Here is a 13516-nt window from a genome sequence, read left to right on the forward strand (position 1 = left end):
GGATGAAGGTGGCACCTCTGCTGGCAGCAGGCCGGGGGGGTGCCCCTCAGACACCCCATTAAGCCTCAGTGCTCCCCTGGCCCCGGTGTAACCCGGGGAGGCTGCTCCCTGCCCATCCCTCCCTCCTCCCAAACACCAGCAGCCAAATGTGGGCCACTCCTCAGCCTTCTTCCTTTTGTTCCCAATTGCCACAAGGCCAGAAGCACCCAGGTCTGCACCCTGCAGAGGAAAGCCCGACCAGGAACTGCTCATTCCCATCCAACACAGCACAAACCCGGCACGGGGGATCCTACGCTCACCAGTGCCTACGGAAACCGTGGGATGCTCTCCCCCCACCGCAGCATCACCATGGATCTGTGCCAGCAATGCACTTTGCAGCCTCTCAGCTGCCAAGAGCTGGTGGTGGGGTCTCCCCCACCATCCTCATCCTCTTCCTGCTTGCCATCCCACCCCAGGGATGCTGTGCCCACAGGGAAGCCACACAGCTCACTGCAGGGTGTGGGGATGCTGATTTTTAAGGAGCCATCTCCACGGCTTCCCCAGGAGCACGCGGGTTAAACCACCACATGCATGAGCCGACTTCACCCTGGTTACGGCGTCACCCAAGGAAAAGCCTTACACCAGCAGCACAGTGCCGGTCCCGACAAGACTTCCCTGCTCACACCACAGAGGAGCCGAGGAAAGGGCAGGACGCGCCAACGCCGAGCATCAGGGATTCGCCCCAGCTGCCCACGAGCACGGCGTGCAGCCTTCGGGCTTACACGTAACGGGAGGTCACTCCCAGCCCTGCCCTGGCGTTCCTGCAGGCCGGCGAATTACAGGGATAACCACGTCAAATCCCCGGCACAAGCTGCTGCACGACGCATGGGGAGCGAAGGCAGCCCTGCGAGGCTGCACCGGCACCCTGGGCATCTCGGGGGGCACCAGCTACATCTCCCCTGCCCCAAGTGTGTCCGTCAGACCAGACAAATACATCAGGGATTGTTATTTTTAAGCAAAAGGCAATAAAAATCCCCCAAACAAACAAAACCACAGACTGCTAGGAGGGGCCCTTTGCCCTGGGAGCTGCAGCACCCCACAAAGGTGCCTGCAGATGGGAGGGATGGCTGAGCACACGGCACCCCCAGGATGGGAGCGGAGGGCAGGAGCATCCCACCAGCCACACACTGCCCAGCCGAGCAGGTCACCGCAGGGCTGGACATCCTGCACAGAGACCGTGTCCCCCCTACACTGGCCGATTTCTCCCTCCCATCCAACTGCAGCAGCCTGGGAAAAGGCTGGGGAGCATCACCTGACACTTGCCCTGCTCCATCCTCCAGCACCACAGGCGTCACAGAATCATCTCAGGTGGGAAAGACCTTGAAGCTCCTCCAGTCCAACCATGAGCCTCACACTGACCATTCTCAACTCCACCAGATCCCTCAGCGCTGGGTCAACCCGTCGAGCGAGTCGGTTTGCACCCATGCTCCCCCCTCTCACGGTACAGCCGCAGCAGCAAATCCTGCACCGGTGGGTGCTCAAACTCCCCTCAAGATGATAAGCAGTGGGTTTCAGGAGACTTTCACGCTTTCTGACTCATTTGTGGCGTTTGATAGGTGGGGAAACTGGGGCACTGCAATACTATAAGACTCCCTGCCTTGCCACCCTCCACCGCCCCGGCAGGCAGCGAGCTGGTCCCTTCCCTGGGCAGCCTGTAAGGACTTTATCAAAGTCTGTGCAACTCCCCCCAGATGTTACCAGAGGACGATGGAGGAGGGGGGAAGCCCTCACATGCAAACCCCATAAGTACTTGATTTCCACAAGGGGTGCAGGCTGCTCCCCTGCCCTCCCAAAACGGTTATGGGAGGTTTCCCCTGCCCTGTGCTCAGCTAACGCAACCAGCACCCTGCGATGCTGGCCCTCAGGGTGCGGGTCCCCAAGGACAAGGGGGACACGGGGGTCCTGTGGGGGGGCCAAGCAGAGGGCAAGGTTGGTCCCAGGGCCACCCAGCACATGGACCTTCCCCAAGGCATCCTCCCTGGGTCTATCCCCCACCCCAAAAGCCTCATTAAGAGAGCAGCCACCAACCAACCACTTTTTGGTTTTTAAGAAACAGGAATTAAGTGAGAAAAAGGCCACCAGTGCCAAGGGTTTCTTCCATACTCTCAAGCACACACACAGCTTTCAGTGCTCACTTGGAAGCCTGGAAACAACCATAACCCAAAGCACCACATGCTCCCAAACAGCCACAAGTCCTGGATCCTCGTAATTAAAAGGGACCATGCCCATCCCCACTGGGGGCTCATCATGTCAGACATCTCCGGGCTCAGCAGGACAACAGAGACCAGCGGTCATTAGATAAAAAGCTCTTCAAGAGGAGAAGAGTTTATGATCCCATCACTTGTGGGCTCATATGGATTTAAGTAATTAGTTTTTGGCCTCCACTAATTGACTCCTTTGGCACAGAGCCCCTGCCATCACCAAGCCCACACTCGCTCCTCCAGGCTCAGGTCCCTGCAGGGCTCTCGGTGTCCATGGGAAACATGGAAATGTCTCAGGAGCCCTGTGCCAGGCTGGGCAGCTCCTGGGCAGGGCTGCCTGTACAGCAGACAAGGGACAGCGAGAGAAGGACAAGCCCCCTCCTTGCAGAGCGTGACACGCCACCATGGATGCTGTGGGACCAGGGCTCCCACCATCACCCCCCCACTTCCTTTTATGACGAGCACTGTTTTGACTTCCAAGCTTATCCTGAGGGGGTTTTTTTCAGATTGAGACCAACCACCTAAGGGAAGGAATAAGGATTTATTTGGGGGATCCCTCAGCTTCACTTCAAGAGTTAAACGGGAGCAGTATCAAAGGACAAAACACAGACCCCAGCGCAGCCAAACACCACCTGAATTCCCCAGCTCCCCCAGTGCAACCCCAGGAGTGCAGCCCCCCGCTCCTGAAGAGACACAACCCATCCAGCCCCTTCCCCACCAGATTCACACCCCCACGCTCCCCATCCCCAGCACCATCCCCAGTTCCTCCCGCCGGCATCCCCACTCCGGCAACGCTGCCCGCACCCACCGCGTGCTTGCACGTGCCCCCGAGAGCGACACCAGGCTCGGCTCCACCTTGCAGAATCTGTACCGGGGTGGCTGTTTCAGCGTCAAACCCCACTCCCCCGCACTGTGGTTTAGCCTTTCTCACACGGGGCTCGCAGAACCTCCAGGTGCAGTTTCCAGCACAGCTGCAACGGTGCCAGAGAAACCCGCCGCTGAGGCAAGCGGGGTGGCTACCAAGACTCGCTTTGGACACCCGCTTTCCAGCAAACAGGAGCAAAACAGGCAGAAGCTGCCCTGCAAATGAGCAAGCAGCAAGAGGTGTTGATTACCCCACTAACTGCAAAGGAGCTCAGCAGAGCCCAGGCACAGCAGCTGGGGAGCTCAGGAAGCTACTGGTGAAGCCCGCGGTGCTGGGGTAGAGCAGGCAGAGGTGGCTCTGTCTTCTCCCAGGCATGGCTGCAGTTGAACCCTCTGGCTCATTTCAGAGGTGACACGTTTCCAAGTTGGTTATTTTCCACTTGGGAAAGGGGCAGGAGACAAAAGGATGCTCTGGGCAGCACTTCCCTGCTCAGGACAGCCACGGGACTGGAGTGAGGTGCTCTCCCCAACCCTCCAACTGGGCCGATGTGCTGCGAACCACGAGCTCACCCGAGAAAACCCCAGGAACGACCATCCAGGACCCGGGCGCCCGCAGGCAGGAGAACGTCCCGGCTCCCCACGGCCTTGCAGCGGGAAGGATGACGCCGTGCTGAGGAAGAGGGCAGGCACTTCCTCTTGCCACAGGGACCCAGCAGTGACAACGCAGCCTCTCAGGTCCCCTTCCCCCTGCAGAATGTGGGCACGGGGAGCTGAGTGAGAGCTACAGGGTCACAGACCACCGTGGGCACCGCACTCAGGCTTTGGGCAAGCCTGGAGGAAGAGCTTCTGCCTGGTCCTGTGGGCCTGGCAGCAAGGCAGGGCAGGACAGGGGTAAAACTCAGCCCCAAAACCACTGAGGGCCATCAGCAAGAAAATCAACTGGCTAAAACATCCACACCCAGCATCCCTCAGCTCCCCGTGGGATGCACATACAGACACAGGATGACCGGACCTTTCTGATCTCGAAGGGTTTTGTTTGTTCGCAAGGGGCTGGCGGCAGCACTCGCCACTTCAGGCAGCACGTGTGAGCGTGCCAGAGCCTTTAAACCAAACCTCAAACCAGCAACAACAACAAAGCCCCGGCATCGGCGGGAGAGGAGGGCGATGCTCTCGGGCAGAGCGGGAGCGGGCAGGGCCCGGGTACCCTCACCCGTGGTTTCGAGGCTGCTGCCGCTTCCGAAGGGCGCTGGGAAGGGGAAAACCCACCAAACAAAAACAAAACCGCACACGCGCCTGTTTATCGGGCCATCGGCTCCAGAAAGTAGGTTAGGGCTTTCCTCCCCTGGGCAGGGGAGCGGGCAGGGCCCTCCCGCCCCGCCCCGCGGTTTCCCCTCCTCCCGGGGCGCACGGCCGGGTCACCCCGCCGGGACACGCACCCACTTCCCCCCGTGATAAGGAGGAGGAAGAGGAGGGTCCCCCCACCCGTCCGGGCTGCCCGCCCCGGGGGCAGCGGGGAGGGCGCGGGGCACGGCCGCAGCCCGGGCAGGGGGATCCCCACCGCCCCGGCAAAGGGCCCCCGGGGGGGCAGGGGCAGGGCCCCACCGCCGGCGGGGCCGGTAGCCCGGGCCGGGCCGGGCAGGGCGGAGGCGCGGGGCGGAGGAGGAAGCTGGCGGGACGCGACCGGTCACAAAGCGGCAACAAACCGGGCGGTCACGAAGCGAAACGGCGTGGAGGCACCGGGACCCCCCCGCTCCGCTCCCACCCTCAGCCCCACTCACCTCAGCCCGGTCCCGGTCCCGGTCCCGGTCCCGCCGGCACCGGCCGCCGCTCGCCGCCGCCTCCACCTGGGCCGGGCGTGGCCTGGGGGCGTGACCTGGGGGGCGTGGCTTGTCGGGGGCGGGGCTTGGTTGGCTTGGGGGCGTGGCCTCCGCCCGGGGCCCGCCCCGCTGAGCGCCCGCCCATGGCGTCACCCATGGGTGCGCCCGCGGGTCCCCGCCCGCCGGCTGCTCGCCCACCCCCCCCCCCCCCTCGGCCCACACCGGGGACTGAGCCCCGGCGGCCTCCCCCGGGCCTCTGCCCCACGGGACCAGCGGCGGGGAGCTGGGCACGGCCGGCACCGGACGCTGCCAGGATCGGCTGCTGCTAGGACCGCTCAAGATTAGGGCTGGGCACTATCGGGACCTGTCAGTATTAGGACTGGTCACTGCTAGGACTGAGCACTATTAGGGCTGGTCAGTATTAGGACTGGGCACCATTAGGACCAGCTACTACTTGGACCACTCAGTATTAGAACCGGTCACTATTAGGACAGGGCACTATTAGGACTGGCCACGATTCGGGCTGGTCACTGTTAGGAGCCCAGGGCACGACTCCCCTGCCCTCACTTCCCAGCAGCGGGGACCCCGCTGTGCCAGGGGCGGTGGTCACGGTGCCGGGGCAGTGGCCGCAGAGCTGGTTGCGTTGGCTTTGGCAGCGGTGACGGGTCCAGAGCCTGGCAGGGCTGAGCCCCGCGGGGAACTGCCCCTGCGCCATTGCCCTCCCACAACCGCCTGGTGCTGGGCTTTACACCCCGGGTTTGGCATGAGCTGGTTAGGGCTGAGGCTTTTCTACAGGAAAATAGACCCTGTTTTTTCGCACAAAATAAATTCTGGATTCATGACTGCGGGCGAGCACAGACTGAATTTACAGCCAGGACCAGGCAGGACCAGGAATTAACTTTGCCTTGCTATTCAAAACTGCATTTTTCCTTTATATTTGTCTTACCTGCACAGGGACACTTCAAGCAAGCCCGCTGTGCTAAAACTGCCCCTGGGTGCTGCAGCTTGGGTCCAGCTTGGATTCACTGGTGTCTAATAGGGTGTTTAGCTCATGCTCGCAGCTGCCCTCCACCTTCCACTTCCATGGGTTCTTCCTCAGCAAATCTGATCCTGGTTCCTCGTAGAAAAAAGAGTGGAAAAAGGTTTCGGTTCCTCCCAGCTCCTTTGAAGTTGTGTTTTGAAGCGGGTGGAGAAGGGGAGAGCCCAGTGAGTGCCAGGGTGGGTGGCTGGGCACGGACGCCCCGATGCGGGCTGTGCCGTGGGGCGGGTGGATGCTCCCTGCCTGTGACTCAGGGGTGAGGGAGGGCTGAGGTGAGGATGTCCTCAGCTGCAAGGTAGGGTGGGTGGCAAGCAGGGACCTGTGCCAAGATGCCAGGCACTGACTTCTCCCTGTGTCTGGGAGGGGACAGATCAGCCCGTCTTTGGCTGGGACAAAATGAGGCCAACAAAAAACATCATTGCTGTGACCCTGCCTGCATCCTGCTCCAAGGCTTGGACCTGCAGGATGTGTCCTTCTGTGGAGAAGCCAGGCAGAGCCCTGTGCAGGCTGGCCGAAAGGAAAGAGAGGACGGTGACTGCCACCTGTGCGAACCCTGTGGCACGTTGGGCAATAAGGAAGCAAAAGAAATGACCAAAAAACCCCCAAGGCAGCCACGTCAGGGCGTTGCGTCAGCGCGCCAGGGAGATGCTCTGCAGAGCATTTCCCTCTGCTGTGCAAACTGCCCCACAGCCCAGCCTGGCAATAAATGTCCTGTCTGGCCTGTCCCCAAAGGAACGCGGGGGGGACACAGCGCTGCGCACCCCGGCGTTGGGAGACCCGTCCTGTGCAGGGTGCACCCAGCAGTGGTGCTGCTGGGTGACTTGCTGGGAGCCCCTGGTGCTGTGTGCCAGGCCCAGGGCTGGGACATCTCAGCAGGAATCATCCCTCCCTGTCAAGCCATGAAATCTTCCAGGGTGGGATCCGTCCCCAGCAGCCTGGGGCCAGGCAAGGTCCTGCTGCTCACTGCCCGCCGGGGGCTGGGAGGTGGCTGCTGCCAGGGCAGGTCCCATCCCTGGATGTGGAGAGACACTGCAGCACACAGCAAGGAGGAGATCTGAGCTGTATTGGGCTTTGTTAGAAACCAAAGCCAAGGTTTCAGGGCCTTTCAAAGAGGATTTTCAGAGGCAAGCTCAGCCCCGCTTCCCTTGGCCTTGGCCTCCCTGTAGCAGGAGTTTTTCTCAGATAATTCAGGTAGGTTTGGCAGAGGGCATTTGCTTTCAGGGCAGCTGCATTTTTTCCTCCCAAGGATGACAGTGCATAAACCTGGGTGCCAGTGGGGCTGTGACATGTGGCATGAGCCCAGACATCCCACTGTGGGAGAGCTGACAGAGCCAGGAGGCTGCCCGGGGAGAGGGACCCCAGACTCCTGCGGGGTTTGACCTTCCCCCTCGCCAGGCACCCTCCAGCCCTGGCTGGGGCACACAGGTGGGCAGAGTCAGTGATATGGGATGTGCTGGGGCTGGATGGAGCTGGGGAATGGCCTTTTGGGTGGGCCCCCACCTGTGGAGGCATCCTGGAACCTGGCACCAGCTCTGGTGACGTCAGAGGCAGCATCCCAACGATGCTCAGGGCGAAAGATCCTGGTTTTCACAACCTTGTAGTTTTGTGTCATAAAAGCCCCACGCTCCCATCCTGGGGCTGCAGTCCAAGGTTTCCTTGTCTTTCCAACACATCAACTGCTTCCTAAAATGTCTCAGTCCAGGTTCTCCAGGATTTTTTTCCCATCGTTGGCTCTTCACAGGCCCCCCATCTGGGTGGGAGATCCCCTGGGTTGTCTTGAGTTTCTCCCACATGCAGGCAGATGGGTTTGTGTCCCCCCCAGCCCTTCATTCCCAGGTCTCTCAGGACACAACCTGGGGGAAAAGCCCCACATGGACCCCAGCCCTTGCCACTGGTTCGGACCCCTCCATGTCCCGCTCTCACTCTCTCATCTCACTCAGGCTTAAAAAATGCCTGTCCCTGCTGCGCCCATCACCTCTGCCCGCTGCAGACCAGCACAGCCCCTTGGCAGGCAGCTGCCTGCTGTATCAGCCCGGTGCCGGAGCTGGCTGCCTGCAGCGCTGCCGTTCCCGGTGCGAACGGCAGAGGCCAGGCCGCGGCCGCGCTCGGCGTCGCTGGGAGAGGGGTTGAAGCTGTTCCCGGCAGCAGCAGAGGATGCTCAGCCTCTGCCACCGCTCAGCGCTCCCCTCCCTCTCACCTCCATCTCACCAGCAACCGCCGCCCCACTCCCCCATCCCCGCTAGTGCCACGCGGGGGTCGCGGCTGTCACCTCTGCCCAGCCCCTGAGGGACACGGGGCACCCTGGGACCACCTGGCTCTTGGTGCTTCACACAAAGACAGGGGGAATTTTTTCCTATCAGGCAAATTGGGAACCCAGGTTTGGTTCTGTAAGGGCAGAGCGGATGGAAAAGCCCCCCCAAGCCCTTCCCACTGGCATCACAGTGCTGGTGGCAGCGGTGCCACCTGGCTGTGCGGCAGACGGAGCTTGTCACGGCGTCCTCACCTGCCTGTCCTCACAGCTCCCCTGCCCCAGCCGTCGAGGGGCTGGGAGATGGGGAGCAGCACCCATCGCCCACCCGTGCCGTGCTCTGTGGCAGCCCCATGCTCCATCACCTTTGCAAACACGGGGATGCTCCTACTCACCTCCAAGTCCACAGCCTGGGGAACTGGGGGACCCCAGCTCCCATTCTCAGAGACACCCGGATCCCGACCGAGCCACCCTAGCAGCACACAGACCCCTACGGACACAGATATTAGTGGGAAATTTATATTTTTACCCACTTCAAACACTGTTTCCTCCTGCCCTCCCTCCCTTCTCGGCCAGTCTGCGGTGGGAAAGCATTAAGAAATAAAACAATATCAAATGCAATCAAAGGCAGGCTAGTGGGAGTTTGCCTTTTGGGGTTTCCTTCTCTTTTATTGCTTTCCCAAAGAATAAACATTTGGGAGGGCTCTGGGGTGATTTAGTGCAACAGGAAAGAGCAGGAGCCCAGGAGCCGCCTGGTCCCTTTGGCAAATCTCATAGGATGATGGTCCAGCCTTGGGGATTTTCCTTCCAGTAGAAGTGACTGCCCAGTCAGATGATAAGACTGGGAATAGCCTGGCCTGATGGGGGGGCTGCTTCACCCCCCAGCACTGGGGCTGTGGTCAGTGGGGGCTGCTGGGACAGGGGCTAGGGCAGAGGATGCTGCCGTGGAGAGGAGGAGGGACTGAAGCGGGCGAATTCACAGCAGTTGCAGAGGAAGCGATGACCTTTGAGAAGAAATTTTCCTTGCCCGCTGCTATTTATCCAGCCTTCCCAGGGGCTCCTTCTGCCGAGTCTGACCCTGTACGCGTGGGCCAGGCTGGGAGATGCTGGGCTGCCCTGGTGCTGAGCATGGCTGTCTCCTGTCCAGGGGTGGTTCTGGTTTGTGGAGCTGAATGCAATGTTTACTGCTGGAACAGCAGCTCTGCAAGAGACTGAACCTTCCTTCCTGCCGGGTGTCCTTGGGCAGGCGAGCTGGGAGGAGAAGCTGTCCATTTGTCCCCGAGCAACCCCCTTGCCTTGCCTACCTCCCCCCTGCGCTGCTCAGACTGCGGGATGAGCTGTGCCCGGGCTCTGTGGATCCACGCCCGGCTGAGCGGAGGCTGCAGCGCGGTGTTTACCTGCACAGCTATCTGCATTCACCTTCGGAGAGGTTACCTGCCTGTCGCCGGCGCCGAGCCAAGCTGCATCTAGCAGCTGGGCTGGTGCGGGGAGCAGAGCTCTGAGCGGCCATGCAGCATAACCCTCCATCAGCCCTGGGCCAGGGGGGCTCCAGCATCCCTTGACCCCGGGGGAGATGGGCGCTTGGTAGAGAGCGAGGCTGGAATGCCAAAAGAGCTGCTTCCCTGGAGCGTCCTTGTAGCACCCGCATCTCTGCTGGCACCCTGTCTCTCCGTAGGCACCCCAGTATCTGTAGGCACAACGTCTCTGCAGACACCCCAACCCCGCAGACACCCCTCTCTGTCCTCACCCTGACCCCTCTGCCAGCCTCTGGTCACAAAGTGGACCATGGCACGGGTGGGTTTTCACAGATGGGGGGGCAGCTGCTGTCTCATTGACCCCCCCCCACCCAGCCATCATCACTAGGACTATTTTTTAAATCAGGTTCCCAAAGCTGACAGTACGATTTCCAGGACGTGCCCCCCCACCTTTTGCACCCCCTTGTTACCCGCAGAGCCAGTGCGGATGTCACACGGTGCTCTGGCAGACGCAGGCCGGGGATTCTCTGTCACAAGGGACAGAAAGAAGCTCAGTGGAAAGCGCTCGGCCGCATCCTGGCAGCAGGCAGGGCACAGGCAGGGCAGCCAGCCCTGGCCCCAGGGAACAGTGGCAGCACCATGGGGCACACAAAGCCACGGGTCTCCTGAGCAGCGCCGAGACCTCCAAATACATCTGTAGGACTACATTCTGTGTAGATAGATACAAAATGTATTGTTCGATCCTGAGTATGATCCTAATTTGCTGGTAGCAGAGTCCCAAGTGATGCACAGCTTTTGGCAGACAGATGAGACATGGGGTTTTCCTAAGTTTAAAATAAACCAATTTACCTGCCCGTGCACTGCTGGGCTTTTTGTTCAGCCAATTTTTGCTCTACCAAGAAAACCATAAAAATAAGTGAAAGTATTTGTAGTTATTTACTGCAATATCTAAAGAAAGTAAATGAAAATCACACTATTGCTTAGAAAAGTATCCCCAAAACAAATCCCTCTGCTATGTAAACATAAACCCACAACAACGTGGCAGAGCCTGATGATTATTTTATTTCAGGAGCTGTTTGGAACATCAGCTTCAAAACTGATCAAACAGAGAAACAACAGCATCCATGGGGCAGTTTTCTAAAGCTTTCCCTTAAAGTGAATATACTTGTCAATTAATAAAAAGGATTTGTAATAAACAGCAATAGATGTCCCATCTGTGCGGGGATGGGAAGCGTCCCAGCAGCAAAGCTGTTTGGTTCAGGTGATCTCATGGTGTTCAAGGCACCGAGCAACGGGAATGTGCTTTTTGCAGGTTTGTTCCCCAAAGAGAGAGGAGTGGGTGGTCATTAGTGTGGGGCTGGCAATTGCCCCCCAGGCTGACAGGCACCGACCCAGCAGTGAGCAGAAAGTGGAGGGAGGCTCCTCTCTCGGGCACGGTGCAGGTTCAGGTGTCCAGGAGCACGTCGGTGCCTTCAGTGCTGCTTCCTCTGCCAGCACCCAGGGGGGCCTGTAAAACCTGAAGGTGGCTTGGCTGGGCTGGGGGCTACTGGTCATGTCCCCCCCACACCCCCCAGGGCCCTGGCAGTGGGGCCAAGCACTTTTGGGCACCCTGGGGCCAGCTCCTTCGCATGGGGCAAGTGTGGTTTCCCAAACATCCCCCCTCCCTTGGGTCTTGGGGGGAGGAAGAGGAGGAGGAGGCAGCCTGCCCCCCCAGGAGCCATCCTCATCCTCCTCTTCGTGGTCCTCTCCCCCATCCTCCCTCTGCCCTTGACTTTGTTCTCTCTCAAGAGTGCCTGGGAGAAGAGAAACCTGGCTGTAAATTAGCAGGGAGGATTTTTCAGTCTGAGATGTGCACTTCCCCCCCCGCAGCGCTGTTATTTCATCTCTCGGCTGCCAAACTCCCGGGAATTAATCCCGGCCGGCGCTGACAGCGTTTACATTCAGCCCTGCTCAGATAAACCATATCAGCCGGCGCAGCTGAAGAGGAGCCGGGCACGGAAGGAAGGGCCGGCTCCTGCTCAGTGTCAGCCCTACTGGGGTGGGATTTTTTCCTGCTTCCCCCCCCCCCACCGAGGGTTTTGCTCTGAGCAAGGAACCACCCAAAACCCCACATTGGTGAGGGTGGCCACAGGGCAGTTGGTACAGCAAAGCCGGGAACTCCTGGCTCTTATGTCAATGCAGAAAATGGAGAAGTGTCCTTCAAGCCGGTGGGAGCCTGCGGGCTCAATCTTTTGAGGTTCCTTACCCTGTGCCACCCAGCACACAAGGGAGGACTTCTCCTCACCACCAGCTCCTGCGGGCTGGGCTTTAATTTGCGCAGCACAGTTATTGCATAGTCTCTTTTTTAATCTCATCCTTGCAGATGTATTTCTGTCTGTCTCTCACAGTAACCTCCTGGCTTTCCCCTTGGCTGGTGCCGGGTGCCGGTGGGCTATGGACACACGGTGGAGATGTGTCACCTCTGAGGCAAATCTTCACTGGGCTGGCGGAGCCACAGTTCCCCCAGCACATGGCACATGGCAGGCCTGGACCCCATGGCCAGCAGTGCGGGGTAGATGGGCTTTCCTGGGGCTGGAGCATGGGAAACGGGCTGGGAGCACACCCCGTGCCATGCCTTGGCTATCAAATGCCCCTCTCCCTCCATTTCCCAGCCCATAAAACATCACCAGAGCCACTGAGGTGGTGTCTAAGAGCTGGATCTCTACCAGCTCCCTTGAGCGAGGGGTGCCTCCTGGAAAGCAGCATCCCCAGGCTGTGATACTTGGAAACAAGATGGATTTAGCCCCCCCCCAGGCACAGGGAAGCAGGAGGGTGTGAGCCCATCACCGGGTGCCTGGGCCAGTTTTCCAGTGCGCCACGAGCCTCATCCTCCCACCCCGTCTCCTTTCCAAGCAGCACTTGCAGAGGACTGGCGTGGCCGTGGGGTCCGGGTCACGGCGCGACCGTCACAGCCACCCCAAAGTGATGGGATCTGGGGGTAAATATTAGTACAAAGTGAAGGGCTGTGTACATATTTTCTCTCTGCAGGGTAATGATGAAATTCCCGTCTCCTTTTCAACAAGCCATTAGAAAAAACAGCCTTGGGTCAGCGCCCTCCGGCCACCGCTGGTTCTGGCTAGTCTCAGCCCAGCATGCAAAGGTCTAAGAGCTTCAGGTCCCCACCGCAACCTCCTGAGCTGGCCAGTCGTTTTGCTCGTGGTTTCCAAGCCAATGTTTCCCATCTGGAGCATAGCAGCGTGCGGGCTTTGCTGACCGTTTGCTTCCGCCTGGAAGCGTATACAGGATGTGGCAGAGACTCTGAGGACAGCTTATTAATCGCATTAGCAGCACCAAGTGGTTTTCCCCCCAAAGAATGGTGCAGTGGGAGAAGACAGATTGAACCAGGCATTTATTCCCCTCCCCACATGGGTTGGTCTTTGGTTCTCTTCTCCATGGCCATGGCCAGTTGGGCTAAGCTGTAGGGGAAGAGGTAGTCTCCCCTTGCATGGCCACCCCAGTCCCTGTAGCTTGGGGCACCCAGACCAGCTCCAGTGCCTGCCCATGCAAGAGCTGAGGAACATCATTGTTGCCCTCAGCTCAAGAGGAGACAAGCCAGCATCAGGCTCCCCAAGACCCTGGGCATCCTTCAAGGCACCATTCTCTGCCCTCCTCCCTCTCAGACCCCCCAGCCTCCGACTGGGGTCCTAAACTGGGATTGATCCCCTTAAAATTGCTTGCGGCCAGGTGCTGGTGGTTGCTACCACACCGATGGGATGATCTTTCCCTTCCCTGAAAGCCCGTTCTGAGTTGTGCTGACGTACTTGGCATCCATAGAGAGGAGCACAATAAAAAGG

The sequence above is a fragment of the Strix aluco genome, chromosome 21 (assembly GCF_031877795.1).
Source record: "Strix aluco isolate bStrAlu1 chromosome 21, bStrAlu1.hap1, whole genome shotgun sequence".
Taxonomy (NCBI): domain Eukaryota; kingdom Metazoa; phylum Chordata; class Aves; order Strigiformes; family Strigidae; genus Strix; species Strix aluco.